The sequence below is a fragment of the Anneissia japonica genome, unplaced genomic scaffold (genome assembly GCF_011630105.1).
Source record: "Anneissia japonica isolate Jap-2015-1 unplaced genomic scaffold, ASM1163010v1 scaffold287748_len1686314_cov196, whole genome shotgun sequence".
Taxonomy (NCBI): domain Eukaryota; kingdom Metazoa; phylum Echinodermata; class Crinoidea; order Comatulida; family Comatulidae; genus Anneissia; species Anneissia japonica.
The window spans coordinates 1451238-1461919 of NW_022727190.1; positions in this window are offsets into that span (position 1 = coordinate 1451238).

A 10682-nucleotide genomic window follows, 5' to 3' on the forward strand; every position below is an offset into this window, starting at 1 on the left:
AGATCCTGAAAATATAAAACCGAAAAAATATGAGAGGGAGAAATTAAATGGGGTAGTTTATCAAGAATTCATGAACCTTCATGATCACTGTATACGTATAAACCCGCTATGAAAGAAAAAGAGAATATTATAAGTTTACCTCATGTTGAACGTGTGGTACAGTAGGCATCAGTTGAAAACAACTGTTTCCCTTTAATAACTTGTAAGCTTACAGCACATTCACGCAAATAAGCACTTGGGCGCTTAAATTTTTTTTTTTGGCACTTTTTGAGGGGTGCTTATTCAAATGGGTCGCCTATAAAAACAAAGTTGAAATTGGGGGAGTGGGGGTGGGTGCCGTTTATGGAAATAGGTCAAAATTGAGGGGGAGCTTAGGCTCTTTTCAAATGAAAAAAAGACATGTACTCCAAATTAAGTAACAATGTGTAGTCGAGTACAATTACTATGGAGCGCGATAAAAAAAAAAGAGTCAAAAGATTTTTACATGCGAGAGCTTTAAGGCCAGTTTATTTTGTTGACTGAAAAAACAAAAAAACCCTGTACTATATGTGGCCATACAGTATTTTAATTTTTAGATTTTAAATACTGTACATTAGTTCTAAATCCAAGACGATGTACAGGGTAGCAAAAAAACAAAAACGGGATTCTAATGATGCATCAAAACTGAACACCATGTTAAACTTAATGGAGACTGACTGACAGACTGCGAATAGTGGATTCATTAAACAGAAAGTCGGTGATGTACTATGATTGATTTTGCTAGAAATCGAGGGGCGCTCATTCAAAATTTAGTGGGTGTTTATTCAAATTAGAAGGGGCGCTTACTCAAACGGAGCGTTTATTCGTGTGAGTACGGTACTTCATCATTTGATTTATGGGCCAAAGATTGCATTTGGATTGGATTGGATTTATTCGGTGTAAACACCACTTGGATAACCCACGAAAGTCTGAAGAAGACTTATTTCCAGTGGGGTCCTTCTGGTGGTGATTGGGCAGCACACCAGGAGACTCTACTCTGGTTAAATTAATATTCAATTTATATTGCTACTTAATTATTCATGAACCTGCAGTAGTGTCGCCCATAACGCTTACCTATATTAAATAACTACTCTCTGGTTAGTAGTTGGATGACAGCGCCGCCAACGAGTAAGTTAATTTAGGGACAGATTTCAGACTATGTATGTACGGTACCGGTACTCACTTTACAAATAGTGGCACAATACTATAATTTAAAAATCATTATAACAATATAAAACTGGTAAGATACGATGAAGATCCTAAATTCGATCACAATGTAAACAAGATATACTAACAAATGTGAACCAGAAATTAAAGTAACGCAATAAGCAAGAAAAATTGACGTTCTGGACCGGTTCACGGTAGGTTAAATACACACGTTGATAAAAACACCACACCTGTGTATAAAATAAATGCGCACGCACATTACACATGCGTACACTTGCGAACTCACAAAAAATGAATAGAGTAAGATCTGTAGATACGCACAGATAGTTTTTTAATAAATCTACAAATTACATAATAGATAAATCTATTAGTGATTAGGGAAAAAAGCAAAAACTAATTAACACCATACAAACAGTAAAAAAATAACGTTGTTGTAGATTATTTTATGAGGTGGTTATAATCCAAGCGTCATTATGAGATACAGTAAAAATAATAAAATTGGCCTAAATACTCCATTTTATTCTCCAACAGGCTAGCTATCTAAAAAAAGTGGTGTTATATAGTTATTTAGGGAGTTGTTTTTCAAAGCAGATTGAAGGTTTCAGTTGTACCATATTTATTCGAATAAACGTCCCGCTTTGGATAAACGCCTCTTAATATCATAAGCCCCATTGACAATAATAGATGTATTTATCCTGATGAAATGGTATTATCAATAGTATCTCTGTACATTTTATATATATGTTTGGAGGCTTAGGAAAAATTGTAGGACTATTGTTTCCATAGTGATTATAACACGTTTTACCCTCCGGTTATTATTGGTTGCTCAAGCTGACTTTTCTGAGCCAAGAGGGCAAGTTTGTGTAATGTTAAGCCTACTTGTTTGGATTTTATCATTAAGACATGCTATATGCAGAGTAGGCCTACCTATTTCATGCAAATGCACAGCTCGTTTTATTGCCTTTGTACCATGTTCTCCAACAATTTGGACTGCATTGTGCTCCAGTGTTCTAAAGATTTTGAACATGCTGTAGTAGTATAAACTTCAGCAACCATTACAGTACAACTTGCAAATAATGCACCACAAGTCCTGCATGATAATCTTTATAGTGATAACTATATAGCCTTACAACTTGCAACATTGTCTTCTCTCCAACACGGCCATGGACAAAATCAGTTCAGTTCCACTATATAATGCATTTTCTGTACTCCATTCCTGACTGTATAATAATATTGTAATATTTGTGTATAATATTGTCTAATTTTGAACATTCAATGAAATACCGTAATCGCGCGATTAAGCGCCCTGGTGCTTAAAATAGGCCTACTTTTTGCACTTTCTGAGAGAGGGGCGCATATTCAAACGGGGCGCCCATTTAAACGGAGCGCTTATGAAAACAGAGTGGAAATTGAGGGGGCGCTTATGGAAATAGATGAAAATTGGGGTTCTTATGGAAACTTATAAAATTCAAGAGGTACTTTTTGAATGAAAAATGATTATATAATACATTACGAATGGTAGTGCGGCGGAAAAGATAATCATCTAGAGAACCATAGAGAAAATAGAGAGAGAACATGGCTCATGACAAGAATGCTGTGAATATTTACATCAGCAGAATAGCAGATGCAATTAGGGTAGTGGTTAGCTTGTTGGCCATCGGCCGATTGAGATTAGCAGGATGGCAGTATCATTGCAGGTTTTCTTGAAGACTCAGATGAGAATGTGCTAAAGGTGCAAATTGTAGGTAAAAGGAAAAGAGAAGTTGGACAAGTCCTAGACAAATAAATAAGAAGAGGAAAGTTGGAAATATACTGTATGTCCAGGGATCGGAGCTAGCTCTCATCTGTCCAAGAGAAATATCCTCATTTTGACATTGACCTAAGAAAAATAGAACTCCACTCTACAGCTCAAATCATGCCAACAACCACAGTCCCAGGATTGATTGGATTATTGACTTGCTAAAAAAAAAATATCTTATGATATTATTGAGGGGGCACTTATTCAAACGGGGCGTTTATTCGCGCGAGTACGGTACCTTCATTTAGAACAATTCAGACAAACTGCACCACTCACGGAGAGGCGATGCTCTCGTCGAGAAAATATTGAAAGATAACGTAACTAAATGTTGAAGTTTTTTGTGGTATTTTATTGCAAAAAAACAGAAAAATTAATATATAAATACGCCTATGCAATTTTCCTTGTAAACCGGAGAGCATGTGAAAAAAACGTGAGAAAAAAAATTGGCCGAGAGTCAGGTCACCAAAACGGGAGTGTTGGCATGTATTATGAGTTGTCAAGTCTGAGTTTACCTTCGGTTTCGCCTACATAATTGCCATTATTAGGCCTACACTTAGTTCAAAATAATAATGTGCTGCGCTTTTGTACTGTGCTCGGAAAAACGGGTTTCGACCAGCTGGGATTTCATGTTTTCGGTGAACTGGATTCGGCAAACTGGGTTCGGCAAAGTGGCCTAAACTCGACAAGCCGTGTTTCGGCAAACTGGATTTCGACCAACTGGTCGGATACCAAATTGTGACCACTGTCACAAAAACCAAGAGAAAAAAAATAAAAAAGTTCATATAAACTAAGCCACATTTTTTTTTCGAAATCAAATATTTCGGTGTCTAGCGTTGTTTGGACATAACATCCTTTTCTTCACAAAAATCAATAAAGAAATCACTCCAACATTGCTGACGATCTCGAGGAGCAATTGCGTTTGAGAAATGAAATAATGACACTAGTGCGTTGTCTCAGTCGGGTTTCTGGCGATGTAAACGATCTGTGGAAAAAAAATCGATGATGTTAGGACAATAATGTACGACTTATAGGCCACCCATCTAAATGGATTGAGGTTCTCAGGGGCGGATCCAGAGATCTCCAAAAAGGCGGGGGGGGGGGAAAGTTGGGCCGATTGAGTCAATTTCGGTGATTTCCAACAAACGTTCATTTCAACTGGATTTCATTAAAAAGAATTGTGTGAAAGAGGGCACTGAAAAAAAATGTATAGGCAAAAAGAAATAGACAAAAAGAAAGACCATTTACAGGCATATAATGGCTAATTATGTGGGGTTTTTTTCTGAACAATCGAAAAGGACAAATTTAAATATTGGAATCCAGCTGATAGTGACGGTAACCTAATTAATTTAAATATAGGTAATCGTGTAATTAAGCGTGGTAAACATAACAAACAGCGTTCTCCTTCATTCCCGTTTTAAGTGTCGGCGGTGGAGGAGGGTGTAATCTGATGGGGATGACAGTGGCCAAGTTTGTAATTTAAGTAAGTATAGCTACTTCTATTTGAACAATAAAAGACAGAAAGTAATGTATGGGTGAAAAATAGGGTCCGAAATTGTAACGGAACTGATAAAAACCGAAAAAGGGTCCGAAATTGTAGCGGAACTGATAGAACTGAAAAGATGGACGGGTCCACACGTGTTCACCAGTACTGATGTCCACCTCTCGACATGTGTGGGCCTATAATTAGTAATATGTATTTTAGAATACAAATATGGAACTAAACTTTTGGTATCCAACTATCCGAAATATTACCAACAATTTTATTAACATTCTATATTTTATCCGCTATAACTCGAGTTTGCCCGTCCTTATGGTTAGAATTGTGCGACAGCAATAATCACTGCAATCGATATTAATGCAAAAAATAGACACCAATAGTGCAACAAATAAGTTTGGTAGGTCTAATTCCTTGTCCGTTTGATTTCGGTTTTCATACTCCTGTCATGGTAATTCTTACCCTTCTAGGCCTATATTTTTTCCATGCTATATAATAGACTAATATTGACGCTTATGTGGCTGCAATGTGAATAACCGTACTCGCGCGAATAAGCGCCCCGTTTGAATAAGCGCCCTCCTCAATAACATCATAAGATTTTCTTTTTAGGAAGTCAATAATCCAATCAATCCTGGGACTGTGGTTGTTGGCATGATTTGAGCTGCAGAGTGGAAACACATTCTTCTTAGGTCAATATCAAAATGAGGATATTTCTCTTGGACAGATGAGAGCTCCGATCCCTGGACAGACAGTATATTTCCAACTTTACTCTATTTACATATTTGTCTATGCCTAGTCCTACTGCTCTTTTTCTTTTTCCGACCTTTAGCACATTCTCATCTGAGTTTTCAAGAAAAAATACAATGATCCTGCTAATCTCAATCGGCCACCGGACCACTAATTGCATCTGCTATTTTGCTGTTATGTAAATATTCACAACATTCTTGTTATGAGCCATGTTCTCTGGACGATTATCTTTTCCGCCTAACCACCATTCGTAAGGTCCTTAAATAATCTTTTTTCATTCAAAAAGTGCCTCTTGAATTTAATAATTTTCCATAAGAACCCCTCAATTTTCATCTATTTCCATAAGCGCCCAATCAATTTCCACTGTTTTCATAAGCGCCCCGTTCGAATAAGCGCCCCGTTTCAATAAGCGCCCCTCAGAAAGTGCAAAAATATTTTAAGCGCCCGGGCGCTTATTCGCTGAGTACGGTAAACATGCAATACCAAATTTCGTTTCAAAAAAAGAAAATAGACAGCACAGCTTCGTCAGTAAATTATTGTTTGGGAGTGAGCAGAGCTGGTCTGAGCACCATTTTAAATTTCGCACATAGGCCTATGTAGCGGAGTTTTCCAAGAATTTACAAGAGGGACACGTGAGCCAAGTGCTCCAAGTCCTACGGTTCAAGCTTTGTTTGAGCGTGCATTTCATATTTCATATTAATGTAAGAATACAAAAATGGCCCATGAATTGTTATTTTCTGTGTAAATATCGGCTCCGGCCGCGTTACCCTTATAAAATATTGTTGAAATTATCAAATAAATTTGTTTTTACTGTGTAATTCAGTGTCTGTATGGGACAGCAACAACTCAATTAGCCAAATCAGCCAGCACACTCCATATTATTATTTGCGGCCGGCAAAGTTGCTTGGTCAGCAAGCTATAGTAAATTGTACGTCACTTGCAGTCACTATGCTGCACCAGTCCTAAACGAATTCCGAATTCAGCAAGCTATAGTAAAAATGTACGTTACGTCACTTGCAGTGGCTATGCTGCACCAGCCCAAAACGAATTCCGAATTTTGATTGGATTTTATTGTCCTACTAACTGGCAAAGACAAGCCAAGCCAGCCACTAGTAGCAAATCGTGTTTCAGAGATAATGGCTAAAACATTTCGGAATAAATTTTCGGAGTTTATTTTATTGCTCTAAACTAACGTTTTTTTTTAAATCGTGCTATGTATGTGATCCCCATTTTCGATTTGGTGATGGTCTCTGCCTAAGAAATGTCTAAAATCGTAAACTTCAAAGGCTGATTTCTCAAATACTGTTTAAACAGCTATATGTTTAAATCCCTGTAACTTCATAGCGAAATGCCGGATTTAAATGATTTTTTGCCATTTTATAACTATAATTTTAATGCTTAACGCTGTATTAATAACTAAAATCGTTTGGCTTGTCTGGGATAGGCATATTTATTGATCTTCCGCCGCCAGCCTAAAATAATAATAATAATAGTAATAATAATAATAATAGTAATAGTAATAGTAATAGTAATAGTAATAGTAATAGTAATAGTAATAGTAATAGTAATAATAATAATAATAAAAAGAAAAACTTAATACGATACCAAAACACTTCTTTGTTTAAATGCACGAAAAATAAATAGGCCCTATAACTAAATTAGACATGGTTATAAATTCTATTTTGTTTTTTCTAGCCCATAGGCCTATACCTTTTGTTAAAACTGAATAAGCCTATCCAAATTTTGTGTAATATTTTCTTTTGTAATGATCGTGCACTCCCATAAAAATAAAGACAAAATGAAAATACAAGATAAAACAAATAACAAGAATACATAATTGGAATAACATGCTTTACTGTACAGTACTACAAACATGTGAAATATATAATTACATTATTTGATGCTGATAATTTTAACAAGATGTAAAAATTTAAAAACTACGGAACATATCAAATGCACCATGCAACACGTATTCGATAGTGAAATATCTTCACTGTAAGATGATCAATCTTTACGATATGATACGAAATATTTTATTGCAAGTTAAAAAAATTACAATTTGAAATAAAATATTTAAAACAATATGGAATTAACAAGTGAATTTACAATAATTGCCATCAGACAAGACGTACAGTGACGTATGGTGCAGAAGATACAATTTCTATACAAGCCTCGCTTACGTTATAAATGAAATGTCTTGATCTGCTAGTAACAAATTCATATGCTCAGGAACGAGGTAAATTCGTCATTTCATGTTTTAAATTTTATTTACAGATGATGGATTGCATTCTTTAAATTGTATTCATGTAATCTGCCAGTATGTTACGAATCTCAAATATTTAAAAAAAAAATTATCTAAATTCTGTCCACTGGAATCTCTTGACGTTTACACCTTGTTATCCTCCTCATCAGGACGTACATCCAAGCATCAAACATAGTAAGACCTAACGCATGATGAAATCAAGAATTTATACATGTATGCTTTGATAACTTCTTGGTTAAAATTTCATATTTTTTCTCCACAGATCTACTAACTTTTATTATCAATGAAAGATGATTTGTAGGGTGAAAACCTAAATTTATCGTGTCCTATTTAAAGGCAAACGAGAATGGGAATCGCACAATCGAACTCGCTTTTTCTTTATAAATATTTGAATGTGATTGTTTACGTAAATTCAAACATGATTATTAATAGAACAATAGAATTTAAAAAACAGGCATGATAATCCAGCTGTGCAACTAAGTATGCAGAAGCACACTGGTTGATTATGAATTCTACAGAACATTCCCTTAGAAAAGTAGTTTATAGAATTATATAAGAACTCTTTCGAGGTTTAGAATACTATAGAAAATCGGTAGAATTCTATAGGTTATTGGTAGTAGCATTCTTAATAAAACCAAGTAAAAGTAAATATTATAAATGTAGCTATTAATTATGAAACCTATAGATATTCTATAATATCAATAAGATCCATAAACCTAAATAGAATTATTTCAGTAGAAATTCAATACATTATTTTGTTAATGGTCTGTTGATTCATTAGATAATGTAGGCTACTTAATATAAATGTATGCAATGAACTAACACTTAGGCCGGCAAGATATACAATAACTCGGTTCTGCAACTTAAGTATGCTGATGCACACTGAGTGAATATTATAAATACAGGTCTCACCATTAGCAAAATAGTTGACGGAATTCTATAGAAACTCTGTAAGAGGTTTAAGAGAATGCTATTGAAATTGATGGAACATCATAGGATATGTTCACAATGTACTACGAAACCTATAAATATTCTATAAATATTCAATAAGATCAAAGACTTCTATAGAAGTAATGCTATAAATTCAATACACTATTTTGCGAAGTATGTTCATATATTTTATTTAGAAAGTCGTCTTAGTAAAGTAGTTTATTGAATTTTATAAGAACTCTATAAGAGGTTTAAGAGAATGCTATTGAAAATCTATGGAACATTATAGGTTATGTTAAAAATGTCTAAACATCTGTTTATGATATTGTAAAAGCCTATAGATATTATGTGTATATTCAATAGGTTCTATACACTTCTCTAGGAGTATTCTATAGAAATTCTATAAATTATTTTTTCTAAGGGTATGTTCAAAATACAGAAACAATCATCGCAACACATAGCACACAAGTCCACATTTACAAAAATATACAACATTAACACTTAGGACTATGCAATATAAAGTGTGACTCAACAACAGGTAAGTGACTAACGCAGCAAGACATCGCTTCAAGCATCCAAGCATCAAACCAAGTAAGAACTAACCACCTCCTGTTTTTGAATTTCAGCTTGTCTACCATCCCTTGCGCGCAGCAACCTTTCTGTAAACCAAATTATGTAAATACCTCATAAATATTGTTTATTCTATTATTTTATTCTTGTTGGTCTTTAAGTCACTTGATAAAGGGTAGCAGGAGCTGCCTGGAATTAAGTGTACCTCAAAATATAGGAGGGCAAGTCTGCCCGATGGTATGAATAAACATTACCTCTTGTGTTTAGATGTATGTTGCATACGAATAGTTGTAATACTAAACATCAACTTTAATATACATCATTACGACTCAAAACAATGTGTAAACCTAATCTTGTGTTAGACAAGCAAGTACTATATAGTGTACTTACTTGTACCTTATATAATGTTATAACACTTCTTTTTTTTTCCTTGGATGAGTTGTTTATTTTGGGAAAACATGGTAATTAGGTTTAAACTTCCATTTTGTAATCGCGATTCAAACTGTTGTAATAAAAATAAACAAACTTGGTGTCTTTGTCTCTTTATTTGAAGTCGTAGAATAAGGTTATTTTTGATTGATCACTTTGATCATTTGTTCAGCGGTATAATAATAAGTTTTTTCGTTGATCATGGTGTGTTAATTAAGAAATCATGTAGGCCTATATAGGCCTAGGTCATTTTTTATATTGTACCGTACCTTTGGTTCAAACTGGAATAATAAATGTGAACAAAACTTTGTGTCCGACTCTTTATTTCCAATGAACGTCAATGTTCAATATTGTAAACTAGTGTAAATGTTTATTGAAAGGCGTTTCTTGCCAGTCATAACTATTCTTAATGTGCTGTGCTTTTCAAATTCTTGAAATCATTATAACATTCTATTTTATTTTCTCGTTTCAGGTACTGATGCAGTCACCCTCGGATATACAGAATCTGTTTGTTCCTCATTCATTATGCTTGCCTGTAACATTCAATTTCATTGTCTCGTTTCAGGTACTAGTACGCTCACCATTAGGCCTACTACCCGGAACATGTGCCTGTGCTGTGTGTTGTATTATGGTTGTATCCTGTGGTATTATCAAGTTTTGAAGTATTTTATAACATAAAATTTTATTGATGTCATTTCAGATACTGGTACGCTGATCTTTGGATATATGGAACCTCAACGTTTCCTCTCAAACATGCATATTTTTGTTGTTTTGTGCTATTTTCATGGTTTTTAATTGTCATTTCAGAGATTGGTACGGTCCCCTGTGAATATATGTCGAACCCGTTTCATGTAAACCATGCCTAAATGATTGCTTTGTAATGTACTGCTGTCTAAAACCATGTTATTTGGACAATCTATAATTCTCTCCACTCTCCTGTATTTTATTTTTACTTTCTTTTATGTTTTTTCTATCTACCATTTTCTTTTCAGTTTCAATTATTTATTATGTTTTTGTTCTTTACTGTTGTTCTGGACATTGCGCTATACAAGTGCTCAACATTGACCATCAATATCTTAAAATATCACTGGCGGATCTGAGAGGGCAGGTGGTCCTAACCTCCCCTTGGGAAAAAATTAAAGAAAAACAATTCTAGACCTACCTTTATTTAGGACCGTGAGCCGATATTGTTTTTGTTACAATGGGAAAATTGTAACAAATTGTATGTCGGGGAAGCTCATTTCCCCCCCCCCCCCCCATCTAGG